This window comes from Silurus aristotelis (genome assembly GCF_946808225.1).
Source record: "Silurus aristotelis genome assembly, chromosome: 15".
Classification (NCBI taxonomy): Eukaryota; Metazoa; Chordata; class Actinopteri; order Siluriformes; family Siluridae; genus Silurus; species Silurus aristotelis.
The window spans coordinates 18980445-18989993 of NC_139588.1; positions in this window are offsets into that span (position 1 = coordinate 18980445).

A 9549-nucleotide genomic window follows, 5' to 3' on the forward strand; every position below is an offset into this window, starting at 1 on the left:
GCCAGCCAGGAGTCGAACCTGGAATCTTCTGATCCGTAGTCAGACGCGTTATCCATTGCGCCACTGGCCCAAGACTGAGCTGCCTGAATGAGCTACTCACTCATTTTGATGCCCTTTTACGAAAACGCGCCACTGGACGCGAGCCACGACCAAACCAAGAATTCAAAAGCACAGCAAAAAAAATCACCTGAATTCAAGTTTGGGATGCTGTGTCCATAGGCCGTTCTATTAGCCACTACACTATGATGTTTTTATTTGCATTTATTTTACTCTGTTTTGCAGGCGTCCTAATCCAAAGAGTCATATAGTGAACCTTTGATCTAGTGAGCATAAAAAATTGTTGCTTTATCTGACAAGCAAAACTTTTAGATAGGGTATTAGCACAAGAATAGATAACTAATAAAACACTATGCAGCTTTAACTAAGCGTTTCGTCTGTAGATGGAGTTAGACTCAACACTTAAAACACGCGCAAATACAACCAAAGGACGAGGTGGCTGAGTTGTTAAGGCGATGGATTGCTAACCCATTGTTCTTTGAACATGTCGATTCGAATCCGATCTTTGTCGTTTAGTTTACTTTAAAATTACCTCTTGCTTACACTTTTTTCCCTGAAGGTGAACAAACTCCACTGGACATAGTAAAATTGACCTGTTTCTTAGCATGAATCTTGGAAATTGGTGTCTGGTGGAAACAGTTTTAGATTTCTAATCATTCATTGGTCAAATTTTCTTAGCTGGACCCTAAATATTAGTAATAGTAATATCTTCAGACAAATTCACATACACAATTTTACTGTAATTCTCTAAAAAAAAAAAAATAAAATAAAATAAAATGGGGCTTCATTTCCCACAGAAACAAAGTCAGAAAGTTCCATGGAAGTGTCTAAAGTCACTGTGCAAAAACTGCCTTTTTTGCTGACTCTTAAAGCAGAATCCGACGAGGATGGGATTCGAATCCACGCGTGCAGAGCACAATGGATTAGCAGTCCATCGCCTTAACCACTCGGCCACCTCGTCACAAGGCGCAAACCAATATCCTGCCCAAGCCCTATTTTTCAAGACAGACCTAAGGACTTAAATAGTAATTGGAAAAAAAAAAAAATCTAAAAACACTATAAATGATAACTGTTTAAAAAGCCACAGAATCTTGGGGTGACATAGCACATGTTCATACGGTTTTCCCAATAGCAACCGACACAGGGTGGGTAAAGGGCATGCCGTGACCCGGATTCGAACCGGGGTTGCTGCGGCCACAACGCAGAGTACTAACCACTATACGATCACGGCGTTAAACGCTTGGGGTGGCGCAAAAGTGATGTTTGCCCTGGAACTTAAACTACTGGCTGACGACATGGGCCACACTGGGAGCTGTTCACCTCATTCGTCTTTCCTTCTGGTAACCATTTCAATGGTGTACAGCGTTGAGCTTTGTGAAAGTCAACTTACAAGCGTGACGCAAAACGTGGCCAAAGTCAGATTTAGCGTGCTATGTTGAAAGCACCATGCCATGACTCTAATACCAGCTGGGGTAGCTGTGGCGCCTCGAGCAAAATGTGGATGCAGAATTCTACGCCCTTATCGGAGCAAAAATAAGGTTTCCCATACCGGGAGTCGAACCCGGGCCGCCTGGGTGAAAACCAGGAATCCTAACCGCTAGACCATATGGGAAACAGACATCGAAACCTGATCACAAAGGGCTGTGTCAGATGAGGACCAACTTTGGATCCATTAAAAAACATTCCTTTGATATCAGTGTGTCAATCTGTGGCATCGTGCATAAGGTCAAAAAGAGCCGAGCCAGCCAGGAGTCGAACCTGGAATCTTCTGATCCGTAGTCAGACGCGTTATCCATTGCGCCACTGGCTCAAGACTGAGCTGCCTGAATGAGCTACTCACTCATTTTGATGCCCTTTTACGAAAACGCGCCACTGGACGCGAGCCACGACCAAACCAAGAATTCAAAAGCACAGCAAAAAAAATCACCTGAATTCAAGTTTGGGATGCTGTGTCCATAGGCCGTTCTATTAGCCACTACACTATGATGTTTTTATTTGCATTTATTTTACTCTGTTTTGCAGGCGTCCTAATCCAAAGAGTCATATAGTGAACCTTTGATCTAGTGAGCATAAAAAATTGTTGCTTTATCTGACAAGCAAAACTTTTAGATAGGGTATTAGCACAAGAATAGATAACTAATAAAACACTATGCAGCTTCAACTAAGCGTTTCGTCTGTAGATGGAGTTAGACTCAACACTTAAAACACGCGCAAATACAACCAAAGGACGAGGTGGCTGAGTTGTTAAGGCGATGGATTGCTAACCCATTGTTCTTTGAACATGTCGATTCGAATCCCATCTTTGTTGTTTAGTTTACTTTAAAATTACCTCTTGCTTACACTTTTTTCCCTGAAGGTGAACAAACTCCACTGGACATAGTAAAATTGACCTGTTTCTTAGCATGAATCTTGGAAATTGGTGTCTGGTGGAAACAGTTTTAGATTTCTAATCATTCATTGGTCAAATTTTCTTCGCTGGACCCTAAATATTAGTAATAGTAATATCTTCAGACAAATTCACATACACAATTTTACTGTAATTCTCTAAAAAAAAAAAAAAAAAAAAAAAAAAAATGGGGCTTCATTTCCCACAGAAACAAAGTCAGAAAGTTCCATGGAAGTGTCTAAAGTCACTGTGCAAAAACTGCCTTTTTTGCTGACTCTTAAAGCAGAATCCGACGAGGATGGGATTCGAACCCACGCGTGCAGAGCACAATGGATTAGCAGTCCATCGCCTTAACCACTCGGCCACCTCGTCACAAGGCGCAAACCAATATCCTGCCCAAGCCCTATTTTTCAAGACAGACCTAAGGACTTAAATAGTAATTGGAAAAAAAAAAAAATCTAAAAACACTATAAATGATAACTGTTTAAAAAGCCACAGAATCTTGGGGTGACATAGCACATGTTCATACGGTTTTCCCAATAGCAACCGACACAGGGTGGGTAAAGGGCATGCCGTGACCCGGATTCGAACCGGGGTTGCTGCGGCCACAACGCAGAGTACTAACCACTATACGATCACGGCGTTAAACGCTTGGGGTGGCGCAAAAGTGATGTTTGCCCTGGAACTTAAACTACTGGCTGACGACATGGGCCACACTGGGAGCTGTTCACCTCATTCGTCTTTCCTTCTGGTAACCATTTCAATGGTGTACAGCGTTGAGCTTTGTGAAAGTCAACTTACAAGCGTGACGCAAAACGTGGCCAAAGTCAGATTTAGCGTGCTATGTTGAAAGCACCATGCCATGACTCTAATACCAGCTGGGGTAGCTGTGGCGCCTCGATCAAAATGTGGATGCAGAATTCTACGCCCTTATCGGAGCAAAAATAAGGTTTCCCATACCGGGAGTCGAACCCGGGCCGCCTGGGTGAAAACCAGGAATCCTAACCGCTAGACCATATCGGAAACAGACATCGAAACCTGATCACAAAGGGCTGTGTCAGATGAGGACCAACTTTGGATCCATTAAAAAACATTCCTTTGATATCAGTGTGTCAATCTGTGGCATCGTGCATAAGGTCAAAAAGAGCCGAGCCAGCCAGGAGTCGAACCTGGAATCTTCTGATCCGTAGTCAGACGCGTTATCCATTGCGCCACTGGCCCAAGACTGAGCTGCCTGAATGAGCTACTCACTCATTTTGATGCCCTTTTACGAAAACGCGCCACTGGACGCGAGCCACGACCAAACCAAGAATTCAAAAGCACAGCAAAAAAAATTACCTGAATTCAAGTTTGGGATGCTGTGTCCATAGGCCGTTCTATTAGCCACTACACTATGATGTTTTTATTTGCATTTATTTTACTCTGTTTTGCAGGCGTCCTAATCCAAAGAGTCATATAGTGAACCTTTGGTCTAATGAGCATAAAAAATTGTTGCTTTATCTGACAAGCAAAACTTTTAGATAGGGTATTAGCACAAGAATATATAACTAATAAAACACTATGCAGCTTCAACTAAGCGTTTCGTCTGTAGATGGAGTTAGACTCAACACTTAAAACAGGCGCAAATACAACCAAAGGACGAGGTGGCTGAGTTGTTAAGGCGATGGAATGCTAACCCATTGTTCTCTGAACATGTCGATTCGAATCCCATCTTTGTCGGTTAGTTTACTTTAAAATTACCTCTTGGAAATGGGGCTTCATTTCCCACAGAAACAAAGTCAGAAAGTTCCATGGAAGTGTCTAAAGTCACTGTGCAAAAACTGCCTTTTTATGCTGACTCTTAAAGCAGAATCCGACAAGGATGGGATTCGAACCCACGCGGGCAGAGCACAATGGATTAGCAGTCCATCGACTTAACCACTCGGCCACCTCGTCACATGTCGATTCGAATCCGATCTTTGTCGTTTAGTTTACTTTAAAATTACCTCTTGCTTACACTTTTTTCCCTGAAGGTGAACAAACTCCACTGGACATAGTAAAATTGACCTGTTTCTTAGCATGAATCTTGGAAATTGGTGTCTGGTGGAAACAGTTTTAGATTTCTAATCATTCATTGGTCAAATTTTCTTAGCTGGACCCTAAATATTAGTAATAGTAATATCTTCAGACAAATTCACATACACAATTTTACTGTAATTCTCTAAAAAAAAAAAAAAATAAATAAAAAAATGGGGCTTCATTTCCCACAGAAACAAAGTCAGAAAGTTCCATGGAAGTGTCTAAAGTCACTGTGCAAAAACTGCCTTTTTTGCTGACTCTTAAAGCAGAATCCGACGAGGATGGGATTCAAACCCACGCGTGCAGAGCACAATGGATTAGCAGTCCATCGCCTTAACCACTCGGCCACCTCGTCACAAGGCGCAAACCAATATCCTGCCCAAGCCCTATTTTTCAAGACAGACCTAAGGACTTAAATAGTAATTGAAAAAAAAAAAAAATCTAAAAACACTATAAATGATAACTGTTTAAAAAGCCACAGAATCTTGGGGTGACATAGCACATGTTCATTCGGTTTTCCCAATAGCAACCGACACAGGGTGGGTAAAGGGCATGCCGTGACCCGGATTCGAACCGGGGTTGCTGCGGCCACAACGCAGAGTACTAACCACTATACGATCACGGCGTTAAACACTTGGGGTGGCGCAAAAGTGATGTTTGCCCTGGAACTTAAACTACTGGCTGACGACATGGGCCAAACTGGGAGCTGTTCACCTCATTCGTCTTTCCTTCTGGTAACCATTTCAATGGTGTACAGCGTTGAGCTTTGTGAAAGTCAACTTACAAGCGTGACGCAAAACGTGGCCAAAGTCAGATTTAGCGTGCTATGTTGAAAGCACCATGCCATGACTCTAATACCAGCTGGGGTAGCTGTGGCTCCTCGAGCAAAATGTGGATGCAGAATTCTACGCCCTTATCGGAGCAAAAATAAGGTTTCCAATACCGGGAGTCGAACCCGGGCCGCCTGGGTGAAAACCAGGAATCCTAACCGCTAGACCATATGGGAAACAGACATCGAAACCTGATCACAAAGGGCTGTGTCAGATGAGGACCAACTTTGGATCCATTAAAAAACATTCCTTTGATATCAGTGTGTCAATCTGTGGCATCGTGCATAAGGTCAAAAAGAGCCGAGCCAGCCAGGAGTCGAACCTGGAATCTTCTGATCCGTAGTCAGACGCGTTATCCATTGCGCCACTGGCCCAAGACTGAGCTGCCTGAATGAGCTACTCACTCATTTTGATGCCCTTTTACGAAAACGCGCCACTGGACGCGAGCCACGACCAAACCAAGAATTCAAAAGCACAGCAAAAAAAAATCACCTGAATTCAAGTTTGGGATGCTGTGTCCATAGGCCGTTCTATTAGCCACTACACTATGATGTTTTTATTTGCATTTATTTTACTCTGTTTTGCAGGCGTCCTAATCCAAAGAGTCATATAGTGAACCTTTGATCTAGTGAGCATAAAAAATTGTTGCTTTATCTGACAAGCAAAACTTTTAGATAGGGTATTAGCACAAGAATAGATAACTAATAAAACACTATGCAGCTTCAGCTAAGCGTTTCGTCTGTAGATGGAGTTAGACTCAACACTTAAAACACGCGCAAATACAACCAAAGGACGAGGTGGCTGAGTTGTTAAGGCGATGGATTGCTAACCCATTGTTCTTTGAACATGTCGATTCGAATCCGATCTTTGTCATTTAGTTTACTTTAAAATTACCTCTTGCTTACACTTTTTTCCCTGAAGGTGAACAAACTCCACTGGACATAGTAAAATTGACCTGTTTCTTAGCATGAATCTTGGAAATTGGTGTCTGGTGGAAACAGTTTTAGATTTCTAATCATTCATTGGTCAAATTTTCTTAGCTGGACCCTAAATATTAGTAATAGTAATATCTTCAGACAAATTCACATACACAATTTTACTGTAATTCTCTAAAAAAAAAAAAAAAAAAAAAAAAAAAATGGGGCTTCATTTCTCACAGAAACAAAGTCAGAAAGTTCCATGGAAGTGTCTAAAGTCACTGTGCAAAAACTGCCTTTTTATGCTGACTCTTAAAGCAGAATCCGACGAGGATGGGATTCGAACCCACGCGTGCAGAGCACAATGGATTAGCAGTCCATCGCCTTAACCACTCGGCCACCTCGTCACAAGGCGCAAACCAATATCCTGACCAAGCCCTATTTTTCAAGACAGACCTAAGGACTTAAATAGTAATTGGAAAAAAAAAAAAATCTAAAAACACTATAAATGATAACTGTTTAAAAAGCCACAGAATCTTGGGGTGACATAGCACATGTTCATTCGGTTTTCCCAATAGCAACCGACACAGGGTGGGTAAAGGGCATGCCGTGACCCGGATTCGAACCGGGGTTGCTGCGGCCACAACGCAGAGTACTAACCACTATACGATCACGGCGTTAAACACTTGGGGTGGCGCAAAAGTGATGTTTGCCCTGGAACTTAAACTACTGGCTGACGACATGGGCCACACTGGGAGCTGTTCACCTCATTCGTCTTTCCTTCTGGTAACCATTTCAATGGTGTAAAGCGTTGAGCTTTGTGAAAGTCAACTTACAAGCGTGACGCAAAACGTGGCCAAAGTCAGATTTAGCGTGCTATGTTGAAAGCACCATGCCATGACTCTAATACCAGCTGGGGTAGCTGTGGCTCCTCGAGCAAAATGTGGATGCAGAATTCTACGCCCTTATCGGAGCAAAAATAAGGTTTCCCATACCGGGAGTCGAACCCGGGCCGCCTGGGTGAAAACCAGGAATCCTAACCGCTAGACCATATGGGAAACAGACATCGAAACCTGATCACAAAGGGCTGTGTCAGATGAGGACCAACTTTGGATCCAGTAAAAAAAAATTCCTTTGATATCAGTGTGTCAATCTGTGGCATCGTACATAAGGTCAAAAAGAGCCGAGCCAGCCAGGAGTCGAACCTGGAATCTTCTGATCCGTAGTCAGACGCGTTATCCATTGCGCCACTGGCCCAAGACTGAGCTGCCTGAATGAGCTACTCACTCATTTTGATGCCCTTTTAAGAAAACGCGCCACTGGACGCGAGCCACAACCAAACCAAGAATTCAAAAGCACAGCAAAAAAAATCACCTGAATTCAAGTTTGGGATGCTGTGTCCATAGGCCGTTCTATTAGCCACTACACTATGATGTTTTTATTTGCATTTATTTTACTCTGTTTTGCAGGCGTCCTAATCCAAAGAGTCATATAGTGAACCTTTGATCTAGTGAGCATAAAAAATTGTTGCTTTATCTGACAAGCAAAACTTTTAGATAGGGTATTAGCACAAGAATAGATAACTAATAAAACACTATGCAGCTTCAACTAAGCGTTTCATCTGTAGATGGAGTTAGACTCAACACTTAAAACAGGCGCAAATACAACCAAAGGACGAGGTGGCTGAGTTGTTAAGGCGATGGAATGCTAACCCATTGTTCTCTGAACATGTCGATTCGAATCCCATCTTTGTCGGTTAGTTTACTTTAAAATTACCTCTTGCTTACACTTTTTTCCCTGAAGGTGAACAAACTCCACTGGACATAGTAAAATTGACCTGTTTCTTAGCATGAATCTTGGAAATTGGTGTCTGGTGGAAACAGTTTTAGATTTCTAATCATTCATTGGTCAAATTTTCTTAGCTGGACCCTAAATATTAGTAATAGTAATATCTTCAGACAAATTCACATACACAATTTTACTGTAATTCTCTAAAAAAAAAAAAAAAAAAAAAAAAAAATGGGGCTTCATTTCCCACAGAAACAAAGTAAGAAAGTTCCATGGAAGTGTCTAAAGTCACTGTGCAAAAACTGCCTTTTTATGCTGACTCTTAAAGCAGAATCCGACGAGGATGGGATTCGAACCCACGCGTGCAGAGCACAATGGATTAGCAGTCCATCGCATTAACCACTCGGCCACCTCGTCACAAGGCGCAAACCAATATCCTGACCAAGCCCTATTTTTCAAGACAGACCTAAGGACTTAAATAGTAATTGGAAAAAAAAAAAAAATCTAAAAACACTATAAATGATAACTGTTTAAAAAGCCACAGAATCTTGGGGTGACATAGCACATGTTCATTCGGTTTTCCCAATAGCAACCGACACAGGGTGGGTAAAGGGCATGCCGTGACCCGGATTCGAACCGGGGTTGCTGCGGCCACAACGCAGAGTACTAACCACTATAAGATCACGGCGTTAAACACTTGGGGTGGCGCAAAAGTGATGTTTGCCCTGGAACTTAAACTACTGGCTGACGACATGGGCCACACTGGGAGCTGTTCACCTCATTCGTCTTTCCTTCTGGTAACCATTTCAATGGTGTACAGCGTTGAGCTTTGTGAAAGTCAACTTACAAGCGTGACGCAAAACGTGGCCAAAGTCAGATTTAGCGTGCTATGTTGAAAGCACCATGCCATGACTCTAATACCAGCTGGGGTAGCTGTGGCTCCTCGAGCAAAATGTGGATGCAGAATTCTACGCCCTTATCGGAGCAAAAATAAGGTTTCCAATACCGGGAGTCGAACCCGGGCCGCCTGGGTGAAAACCAGGAATCCTAACCGCTAGACCATATGGGAAACAGACATCGAAACCTGATCACAAAGGGCTGTGTCAGATGAGGACCAACTTTGGATCCATTAAAAAACATTCCTTTGATATCAGTGTGTCAATCTGTGGCATCGTGCATAAGGTCAAAAAGAGCCGAGCCAGCCAGGAGTCGAACCTGGAATCTTCTGATCCGTAGTCAGACGCGTTATCCATTGCGCCACTGGCCCAAGACTGAGCTGCCTGAATGAGCTACTCACTCATTTTGATGCCCTTTTACGAAAACGCGCCACTGGACGCGAGCCACGACCAAACCAAGAATTCAAAAGCACAGCAAAAAAAATCACCTGAATTCAAGTTTGGGATGCTGTGTCCATAGGCCGTTCTATTAGCCACTACACTATGATGTTTTTATTTGCATTTATTTTACTCTGTTTTGCAGGCGTCCTAATCCAAAGAGTCATATAGTGAACCTT